Below are 12426 nucleotides of genomic sequence, written 5' to 3' on the forward strand. Positions count from 1 at the left end.
TGGAACTCAAAGAGTACGAGAATCAAGATGCAAGTGGCAAAGTTCAAGAACATCTTGGGAATGGGTACTTAGAACTCATGTATTTACACTTTCGTATGATTTAATTTGAGGCTCAACATATACCCTAAAATGACTTTAAGACTCATGCATTTCATGAACATCATTAGGGGACTTTCATGGATATTAAAATATTCTTAAAACCATGGAAAGTATTTTTATAAAGGACCCAAGAAAGAGAGCAAAGCAAATTTTTAAAATAGAAAGGAAAAATTCATAAAAAGGGCACTTTGGTAGCCTAAACTCAACCACAGCCTCTTGAAGAATTTCTTCAGGAGCCTAAAGATTAAGTTCTGTAGCCTGAAGAATTAATGGGAAACACATAATCTGGCCGAGGCACTTTGGTCGCCTAAATCTGGAACTTCAGACGCCTGAACTCGCCACTTTAGGAGGCTGTACCTCACTTTAGGCACCTAACCCTGTATTCCAAGCTAATTTTTCAAACCTTTAAGGGATTTCAGTCACCAAGGCTTCGACCTCAATTGCCTGAACTTGCAAGAAAACTTAAAAATCAAATTTTTATTAAAAGAACTCGCGAGCTATTTCTTTGATACAACAGTTGAGATCATTTCTAAGGGTAAGACACTATATATACTGAATATCTAAACCCTAGTATGTGAGCCAAGACAAGCTAAGACAAACGAGAAGAGAAGAGAACATATTATTGAAAGAGGATTGAGAAACTTGAGCTCATTGCTATATGATTGCCTGCACTTCAATCTATATTCATCTTCCTTGGGAAAATCAAATCAAAAAACTAAAAGGGATCTCACTTATACATCTTGATCTCATCTTGGTATTGAGGTTTGGTAATTCGAGTTATTATTTTCAAACGCTTCTCATCTCATCACTTGTTATTGAGTATCATTAGAGAGATTGATCTTCAGTGCGCATATACATATAAATATATTTTTTTTAACAAGATCATTACTTGAGAAAGGTTTTAGCTATTGGTTGATTAGTACTCGATTCAAGAGTATATCTATTTTTTCAAAGAATTTCTCATTCTAAATCTACTGTTAAACTAAGTCAGGTGATTGATAGTGAGCATATTTTCACATAGATTATTTGGATAATCTCACTACTTGATTAAGGTTTTGTCATTGATTAATAAGTTTGATTCAAGCGTGTATTCAGTTAAAGGATTCATATTTTAGATATATTAAAACACTTGAATATATATAATTATATATATATCCTTGTTATTCATAAATATTTATTTTCTTGAGGGATATTTTGTTTGGAAGACCTTATACTCAGTATTTTGATCTTTGAATTGCATATCGTATATATATATTTGCATATTATAAAGATCAGGTTGTGATTAAATATTTGAAAGAAAACTTTTTGATATTGATTAATATAATATTCAAGATAAAGCTTTTAATAAGTTCACATTAGATATATTTGTGCATTTTTACAAAGTAAACTAGAACCCTAATATACTCCAAAGCGTTTCAAATATACCTTTACTTGGGAGTTTTTTATAAAAAGGGATTTTTGTGTTGACACATATCATTCATTAACGATTGTATAATTTCATACATTTTGAGCTTCAAGTTACATCATATGTTAATGTATTAGGAATTTGAATTGTACTCACTAGCTTTTGTTAGAAGCAATTTTGAGTGCTTTACAGATTTCATTGTATTCACGATTCGGCTTAAGGTTTGAGGAGAGAGTTGTATCTCTTGTAAGGAGTGGATTAGGAGGGAGCTATACCTCTTATAAGCAGCAGATTAGGAGGGAGTTGTACTTCTTATAGGCAGTGGATTGTAAGGGAAGTTCCGTCCCAATTTATGGAGCGGGGATTTTAGTGAAGTCCTTAAGTGGGTTGCTCAAGGCGAGGACGTAGGTCGAGTTGGCTTAACCTCATAAAAATTGTGTTTTTCTTCTCTCTTCCCTTAACTCTTTACTTTCCACATACATTATATTATTTGCATTGCATGTGGATGTTGAATTACTTTAGACACAATTAATTGGGTAAAAGGAACTCATTGATAAAATAAACTTAATTCGGTCATAAATCCCAACAATTGATTTGGTAAAAGAATTTAAATAGGGATTAAAGTGGTAAATAGGTTCAAAGAATTTTTTAAAATACCCAATTCACCCCCCACCCCCCTCTTGGGATTTCACCTTAATCAACAAACCCAACAATATAAAACTAAGTAGATAAATAACACAGATACGACAAGCTCAATATTTCTTAATCATTCACAATAATAAAAACTTAAACATTCTAGTGCAGAAACTAAATTGCGGAAATCAAAATCGGACACAAAATATGTTATCGGGGTTCGGCCAACTAAGTCCTCACCTCAAGCTCACAAGCAAGAGGATTCCACTAAGTTGCTTACTTGTGGGTGGAGTGACACCATTTGCAACACCTTATCATGATAGTGTACTTAGTTCTCTTAACCAGGTCTGAACCAATCTCATCCTCTCCTAACTGGGTCTGAGCAAGTTCGGGACTATTCACAAGGCTAGTCTCCCTCTTCCGACCATGCGTCAGGAATACAACCAATAAAATATTTATGTACAAATAAATTGCTTCTAACAAAAGCTGATGTGTACACCAATATGTACAAATACACTCACGAATGGTATGAAATCAAGCTCAATGTGAGAATATGATTTTGTAAAAATGACTTATGCAATCTTTGAGTTAGATGTATGTGATAAAGCACTTCAAAGATGCAAACCTTAATAAAAATTTTCTCCCAAAAATATTTCTCAAATGAAGTGTAGGAGAACCTAGAATTTTGCACTCAAATTGATTTATAACCAAATAATAATAAATGATCTTTGATAAAAAAAATATATATATGCATAGTATTCTTCAAAGATATTCAAATTCTCAAAAGCAATCTCTAGAAATATTTTTCAAAATGAAGTATAGGAGATTTTAGTGTTATGCCCAAAAACAAGCTCTTGTAACAAAGGTAAGATAAGCTTTATGAATCTTGCAATAGAAATTCTGAAGATTCAGAAGTTAGAAAAATATTTCTCCCTAGATATTTATCAAAGAAATATGTGGAGAAACACAACTTATACTCTTAAGGAATTATTTTAAACAATAAGAGCAAATGAGAAGAAATGATATTTGTTGTGAAAAACAAATGCCTGAATAAGGTTGTTCTTGAAAAGATTTTCAATGTTATGAGTATGGGAGAGTATAAAGGAATGAAAAAAAAAATATTTTCAGAGGATTTGCAATCTAATGTCATTTTAAAATCTGAGTAACTATGGGGTATATATAGACTTGGGGAAAAATATGAACGTTGGGGACACTCTGGGTATTTTGGAAAAAGATTGAACATGTTTAGTTAAAAATAACCGCAGTTGCTTGCGATAGAAAGCTGACCAACCCGAGAGTTTCGGTAGATCATATTTAAGGTTCGGTCGACCACTTTAACAAGTTTGGTCGACCGTGGCAATTTTGAACTGAAGATATGGTCAACTGTTTCAAGGCGATTTTTGAACCCTTCGTAGGTTCGGTTGACTAAGACACAGTTCAGTTGACCATCTTTGAGGTTCGGTCAGCCAAGGTTATTTTGAACTATGAGTTCAATCGACCAAGTAGTTGGGGTGTCAAACACGTGTTGGTTCGGTCAACCTTGGACAATACTTTTATTTCAGAACGGTTGACCGAGTGAAGTCAACATGTTGACTTGTAACTGGTTTGGTCGACCAAGCTAATTTGTGCATGGTGGGTTCGGTCGACTGAGGCTTGGTCAAATAATTGACTCTGTGGGCAAACAGTGGTTAGGTCGACTGAGCTTATTATAACTAGAGGTTTTGGTCGACCCGACTTAGGTTTAGTCGACTGAGGCATTTATACTGCCAAGGATTCGGTCGACCGTGCTTTTAATTTAAGCCCAAAAATCCAGCACCGGTTGACCACCCCAATTTTAACCTTAAATTCATTTTAAAACTCTTTTCAATAAGCTATAGTAATTTATATTAAGGGTATTGTGTCCTAGGGTCAGTCTTTGGCCTTTGTTGGATTCCCTACTGTCAATCTATAGTCATTTGAGCTTATCATTCATATCATGCATGTCATGCAAATATTATAGACCACAAACTAAATACATATACAATTTAAGAAAAAATAACATATTCAATCTTATTTTGCTCTTCTTGTTCTTTATAGAATTTGCCAAGTACATATGATCTTGGAGTTTCTTTTGGCTTCCATGTCCCTTGATCTTATTTGTGCTGAAATTTAGACATGTTCATGTACTTAACCACAAATAAGATACTGGTGCTTTGTCAGCACCAAAATAGAGATCGGACTCAAAAAGTCAAGAACCTCCCCCTTTTTTAATGATGACGAACACCGAGGAGCAAAATGGGTTATGCCTGAAAAGGCTCCCCCTAAAAATATGCATAATTTAAAAGATATACAATATAACTCAAGCATATCAAGAGAGGAAGATACTTCAAATCGTATGCATTTAGTTTTGACAGTAAGGCACAAACATATAGCATGCAATATAGCTCACTCAGAATTTTATGATTTTGCTCTTCCTCTCCCCCTTTTGGCATCAGCAAAAGGGTTAGGCTAAGTGTAAAAAATTGAGTATAAAGAACTCCTTAGCTAAGAGAGCTCCCCATTTCTTGAAAACTTTCCCCCTTTTCAGCATTTAGGCACAGTGAAATTCTCCCCCTTTTTGATATAAAATTTTGAAAATATAACTCCCCCTTTTGATTTAAAAATTTTGGTCATATCAATTTAGCACACAAGCAAGAAACCAGATATGTCAAATGCAAATTCATTTCTTGCTAAATATATATATATATATATATATGTATATATATGAATATATATTGACTCACTCGAAAAATGAGCAACTCGAAAGCTATCCCAAGTATAGGAGTTACGTCGTGTAATATTAAGCCCAAGCGCTAGATCGTCTCCTCATGGAATGCGTTTTAATCTTAGATTTTACGTTCTTCCAATCAAAATTAAAAAGGTACTGAACTTGGTTCAGATTCGGGGTTTTTCAAGATTGTTCAATTTCACTTTTGATGAATTAAATGACACGTAATTTAAAATTCTAAACTAACATGCACTAAATAAAAGAAAACAAGAATAAAAACCCTACGTCTACTTAAAGAAACATTGGGACACGCGTTAATAAAAACTGGAAACCTAAAATATGGAACTAAAACATGCAAGAATGGAAACTCTAATCTACCTAAGGAAACATCGAAACACGCTCTAATTAAAAATGGTAACATTAATCATGGAATTAAAGCATGTAATGGAAACTCAATCAGATTCAAAGCATACAATAAAAACCAAGACTCTAACACAAATCAAGAACCCGAACCAAAATGTAAATACATAAAAAAAAATCTAAGCTTGAACGATACCAAAAAGTAAAAGTATAAACTTTAACAAAAAGGAACCTAACTAAATCAATCTTCATTTAGAAATTAAATTTTAAGAGGAAAAGATGACTAATTTAATAGAAACATATTTTCGTATTCTCCTTTTTTTATTTTTTATTTTAGAACTACTCCGGATCTTAAATCAATTGAATACTATGAATAAAATTTACTGTAAAAAAAATACTTGAGAATTGAAACAATTAATTGAAATCTAATAACAGTAAACAAATTAAAATAACATTCAAAATCCAATCTTTTTCAATAAATAAAACAAGAATTAACTTAATGAAGAAAGAAGAATAACGAAAGAAAATAAAAAGGAGAGATAGATGGTGAGAGTGTATCTCGGCTGTTGTAGACAGTAGAGGTCGCTAGTAGTGGCAGCAGGCTGCTGTGCTCGGGCTGTGCAGCAACTCGTGGAGGCTCATGGGTGGTTTGCTGATTCACGTACAGCAGAGAGGCTGGAGGTTGGGCAAGAGAAAGCAGAGAAATTGGAGAGAAGAGAAGAAGGAGAGCAGGGAAGAATAAGAGAGAAGAGACAAGGAGCAAAACAGAATTGAAAAGAACAAATAAAACAAACTAAAGAAGAAGGAAAAGAAGAAGAAGGAGAAAAGGAGAATGGAGAACCATGGGGGCTGCCTATGCAGGAAGAGAAAGAGAAGGGTTAAATAGGATAGGGGGGAAAGCCCTAAACCCGAATGGGAAACCCGAATTGCTATATTTTTTCATTTTTTTCATTCTCTATTCATCACAAATCTGACTCTTCTAGAGCTCGTATCTCACAAAACTTAAAAACACAAAAGTGTTAGATAATCCTTTCCTCTTTCTCCATAAATTTGAATCATCTCAATCAAAACTCGGATGCAAAAGTTATGCACAAAATACGAACAGGTATCGGTTTTGATTCTTGGGAATTTTCCTGCGACAAAAAATTACCAAAACTTTATAAATAGTACAATAAAATTCAAGAATGATGATTTTCGCACTTTATTAAAATATTGGACAATTTTAGACATTTAATTAAAAAAATAAACCGTAAAACTCGGGTTAAACGTCTAATTACGCAGTTTTGACGCGTAATCACACCCCCCAACTAACGTTTTGCTAGTCTCTAGCAAATGACGTGAATGAATCTTAGGGTGGTGTCTAGAACTATATACTCCAGTGATCATGAAATCAATGCACATGCAACAATATTATACCACTTCACATACAAGAACATAACTGAATTTCACACAAGCTCGTTCATATTCAATGCACACGACTCCAAAGCACGTCACTCATGCAAGTTTCATTATTTATATGTGATTTGAGAGTAGGATACTCAAGAAGGAGTATCTGAGTCTAGTTGATCTGAAGTAGATGGCATAGAAAGCTGAGGAGAAGGCTCAGGTGTGAGGTGTCAACGACCTTTGTGAAACCAGCCTTGAGTGGTTTTCTTATAACCCATTCGCTTAAGAATTGTGTCAGAAAATATGTCATAATGGGTTTTTCGAATGAAGTTGAAAGATGGTGTGAGGATGTTATGATTGGCAAACACCATATTCCATATCCCAACATATGGTAGAATAATGCGAGAAGTGTCAACTTTCATATTAATCCATTTGATAATAAGACTAGGAAGATCCAGCTTTTTCCCTTTCAAAATGCACCACATGATGAAACAATCTAGAAAGGAAACATGATCATATGAACCAGACTGAGGTAGGTTATTGTAATGATTTTATGCAAAATTATGGCTTAAAGGTTCAACTGTTTATAAATGGGTGGATTTCCAAAATAAGTGGGTTCATCATTCATCACAAGAGGTAAGAATGCCTCTGAGGTAAACCCTTGTGCAATTGTCCTGATTTAACACGAAATATTTTTCCTAAAGATAAGGGAGTAAGGTGAATACTCTACCCTAAGAGGTTAGTTTTTATCACATCTTCTTGTTTCTCCATGTTCGCATAAAAAATCCTTACAAAGTTTGGATAATACGCTTTGTCTTGATAGGTGATAAATCTTTCCTAACCAATTTCTTTGAAAAGCTCTAAAATTTCAGGAAAGTCAGAATTGAAAAATTCAACATCAATACTTTGCCTACAATTGGTTCCGATGAAGCGATTTGATTTCAATAAATATGTTTGGCTTGAGGAGTAACCAACCATTTCTCGACTTCATCATTGTTGATGTGTGAAGAGAAAGAAGCACTCTTATTTGAAACCGTCTTTGTTTGTGGCATGTTTGCTTAAGATTGGAATCCGAGACCCTAGAAATTGGTGATGATGATTGTAGGTTTTGAGTTTGGATTCTGATTTTAGATGGATTTGGAGGAGGAATAAGCTTGAATAATAGTAGGAATGAAAGGATTGAGAGTAAGAGGAGAAGTGGCAGGCGCCTGAGGGCTACTAAAATGAGACGAAATAGGGTTTTAAACCCTTACCCGCCGCGAGGCAGTTGTTTGCTACGAAAAGGTAGGTTCCTGGCAACCCATAAGGCACTAAGTCAATAGCATGGCAATCACCTGCCAAGCATATTTTGAAAAAAAAAAACTTTCTTCAAACCACTTCTTGAACATGCATCATTCTTAATTCTCGTCTAATGAATATAAATCGATCCTCAGAGAGTGGTTTTGTGAATATGTCTGCTAATTAATCATTTATATTAACGAATTCTTGAATTATTTCCTCTTTTTGTACATGATCTCTCAAGAAGTGATGTCTTATGTCAATATGTTGTGTTCTTGAGTGAGATACCAGATTTTTTGAAATATTTATAGCACTTGTGTTGTCGCACTTTATTGGAATTGTTTGACATTAAAGTTTGAAATCTCTTAATTATTGTTTCATATATAATGTTTGAGCACAACAACTCCCAGCTACTATGTATTCTTCTTTAGTTGTGGATAATGCCATGGAATTTTGTTTCTTTGAAAACCAAGAGACTAGTGAGTGTCCTAGAAAGTGACATGTCCCCCTAGTTCTTGACCCTATGGGTCATACCCTATTTTGATTATGACAAATACTTAGGTATTTAATGTCTGCTGAGTTGATGTGCAGGTTTATCTTGGCAATATCATATGATGGCACTCGGAGACCCGGAGGAAAATGAAGACCCTAGTTAAATATTCATTGTTGTAATTTATATTAATTTTAATTCGGGTCTGTAATATTTAAGTAGGAATGGTCAGTAATAATTGGTGCATATCATGCATATAGAACTGCAAAGCTCTAAGACCATAAAACGACTATAGGTCCCTACACATCACTTGAAAAGCAAATGACCATAGATGGACCTTAGGGAACACCCTTTCGACCGACGCCAGATTTTTTCAGTGTCCTAAAGATGACCTAGAATGACCCTAGTACACTCTTATACACACATATCTATATATACATAAGAGAAAAGAAGCAAAATGCACTTAAGTTGCATGTTCAGTTGACCGTACTCTCAAGTATAATTCCTTTTAGTCAACTGAATCGGGATTGGGTCAACAGTTTGACCATTGCCCGGTTGACTGAACTTGTCTAGTTCATTTTCACCTGGTCAATCGAACTCCCTTTGAGTCAACATAATTGACTATCTAGTCAACCGAGCATGAAATGCATATCAACGCCCTGGACGACCGAGTTCCCACGTGTGGGAACTCAACGATCTGGTTGACCGACCGATATAGTTCAAAATGATCTTGGTCTACCAAACCATGCTAAAAAGGAAAAATCACCCTGAACCTCCGAGTCCAGTTGACCGAACTTGCAGTTTAATAAATCCCCGGTCAACTAACCTTCAAGCAACTTGGTCAACTGAACTTGGCTTGATCGACCGGTGCTCTTGGGTTGCCCCATTATATTTACCATGGTTAATATTTTTAAATGGGTTAATTGGGTTAAAATGATTTAAAACAATATTAATAATATCCCACATATCTTAACGGCTATAATTTTTCCAATCTCTATATATAGGCCTTCATTTGTAAAAATTAGTGAGAGATTAGCCAAAATAATTAGCAAAAATCCTGTATCTTAAAATCTCATTGTGCCCAAAATACTCTCAATTATTTATTCCCTTGCTACATCTTGATATTGTGAGAGTTGATTGAGTGTTCTTGTGTTTATTAGATATTGCTAATACTCCCATTGTTCTTGTTTGATTGATTGATTTTGGGGGAGTTTAGTTAAGTTTATCCCACAAATTTCAATATTATAAATCTTGTGTTGGGGTAAACTAGCAAGCTTAGGATATTTGCATTGTCATTGCAAGTGTCCCATAGCTTTGATTTTGCTTTGCAAAATATTTTCTACAAGCTAAAATATTTTTCAAACTACTCATGTACTTATTTCATTGAAGGAAATCTTTTGAGTTTGTTTGAATACTTTATTAACATCTTTGAAACCCTTATTTTCTATTAAGATTTCATTTAGCTTGTTTCAAAGATTAGCTTGATTGAACACTCTTCTGCTTGACTGAGTATAATTATTGTATTGAGTGTAGATTGCATATATACACCACTGAGCTTACAGTTCTTACATATTTGGTGTGGATTGATTATTACTTGCACGTATTGGATACATATCTGCTTTACATGAAAGCATAATCACTGTACCAACTTGATTGAGAAATATATTGTCGTATTTCTTGGCATGGCCTGAGGGGGCGATAATCCAACCCGATAAGGATTGTGTAAAGGTTCGAGTCAGCCCTATGAATTTGACCTAGGGCCTTCTCCACTCCATAAGGAGAATTTGTAAAGGTTGAGGTCAGCCTGAAATTAGGAATAGCTTCCCAAGAGGGGAGGTGAATTGGCTTTTAAAATTTTCTTTTAACTTCTTTTAAGAATCCTTAACTTCTTTAAACACTCAACCAATTCTTTAACTTGTTTGTTTAATTTCACCAATCACACAAGAACTTAGTTCTTTTATCCAATCAATAACACAATTAAACAACCAATAAATTAAACACAATCTTCAAACCAAACAATCAATTTAATTTCCAAGTACAAGTTAAACATCAAACAACCAAACCGAGATATAAAGTATTTAGCACTTTGATAATATAAGATATTGAGATTGTTTGTTTGTTTATATAAGCCCCGTGATTATGAATTTGAAAACCTTGTGAAGAATGTAATTTAATATTCAACAATCCTTTCACAAACACAATAAAGCTTTTGTAGTCAGCCCTGGATATAAATTTTAATCAAGCCCTGTATATATGGATTTGCTTAATATGGTGTTCAAACAACATTCAATCACTCTTTCCAAATATTCAAAACTCAAATAAACTTTCAGTTAATTTATCTTTCAGTGTTTAACCAAGAAACGTACTCCCGTATGGTTTCTGCAAGATATGGTTTCACCAATGTACTCCCTTTCGGTTTCCGCAACCCAAATCAAAATTAATCTTTAATTTTACTTGATTTCCAAATATGTGTAGTATATTTGATTTTCAATTTAAATCATCCACGTAATTTAAATATGTACTGAAAATAAAGAATAGGGAAAGAGAGAGTGAGACGGAGATTTTTACGAGGTTCGGCTTATACCCAGCCTACGTCCTCTCCCTTGGCAAATCACCAAAGGATTCACTAGTTTAGTTCCGTTGACGGGTGGAACAATACCGATTACAACACTCCTTGGTTAAGGCTAGAGCCCACCTTCTCCAAATGATATCCCCTCGTTCGGTCACTCCTTACATAGGCTAGAGCCCGCCTTTCTAAGCAATATCCCCTTGCTTAGCCAACGATCCAAATAACCCTTGGAATCGTCAATCTACAAGAAACAAATCAAATATTTGTGTACAAATAATTTGCTTCTAAAAGAGCTGATTAGTACAACAATTCAGAACTATATACTTCAAAGTAAATAACAATATGAATATTCAAATTGAAGCTCAAGGAAGTATATCACCAATTTAATTATTTCAATGAATGAAAGATTTCAGAATTGTAGCACAAACTTGGTGAGTAAAATCAACAAGAACTCAGTAAGCTTCGTGCAAGTTGAGATCAAGAGAGAGCCTTGAAAATTTGAGAGCAATTTGAGAGAGATTTTGAATTTTTGCTGAATTTGAATTCTTGATCTATTTGATTCAATCATCTTTGAGGCTTATTTATAGACTTTAAAAGGTGAGTAAATTGGTCCCCATGTGTGTTGAAATATCCCCCAAGATTCCATAAATTTCGAGCCATAAATAACCCCATTTAAAAATTTGACCGTTATGAAAAAAATCAAAACAGCCGCATGGCAGTTTCCTGCCATGAAATTATTTAAAGGAACAGTAGGGGCAGTAGCTTGGCAATCGCCTGCTAGAACTAAGGCAGTCTCCTGTTATGTTCACACAGGCACCTGTCCTGTTTAGGCAGTCACCTAGAATGCACACATGCTGCTGTCAACTTCAAGTACCCTTCTACTTTTTAGTAATAACTTTTTCTATATAACTCCAAATTTGATGATCTTGGTGTCAAATGAAAGATAAGAGAAAATTCTACAACTTTCATGTTGAACACTTTTTAAAATAAAAAAATTTTTATAGAGAAAAATACATCTCAATGCACATGTATAAAAATTAACCGCATTTTGAAAATCCTCTTTTTAATGTTTTTCATTCCAAAAATGATTCTAACCTTTTTGAAATAATTTTTGACCTTATAAAAATATTTTCCAAGTATTTTTGAAAGTATCTAGGTCCAATAATTTAACGTAAGAGTTTCATGTATCTATATTGAAATTATTTGAAGTACTTACATAAAATTTCCTATAAACTCCTTCAAATTTCCAATTCTTGAATTCCTTGAGGTCTTTTTCCAATTCTTGAATTCCTTGAGGTCTTTTTGGTTGCTTCATATTTCTTTGAGCTTTCATAAAGTTCTCGTTAATCCTCATGCTCTCATGATCCTTCAAGCTTTATCTTTAAATTCATTTTTGAATCCATGCTTCAAGCTTGATATAAATCATCACTCTTTGAAATATAAGCTTTCTTGAATTCTTT

Source organism: Malania oleifera, chromosome 4 (assembly GCF_029873635.1).
Source record: "Malania oleifera isolate guangnan ecotype guangnan chromosome 4, ASM2987363v1, whole genome shotgun sequence".
NCBI classification, from domain to species: Eukaryota; Viridiplantae; Streptophyta; class Magnoliopsida; order Santalales; family Ximeniaceae; genus Malania; species Malania oleifera.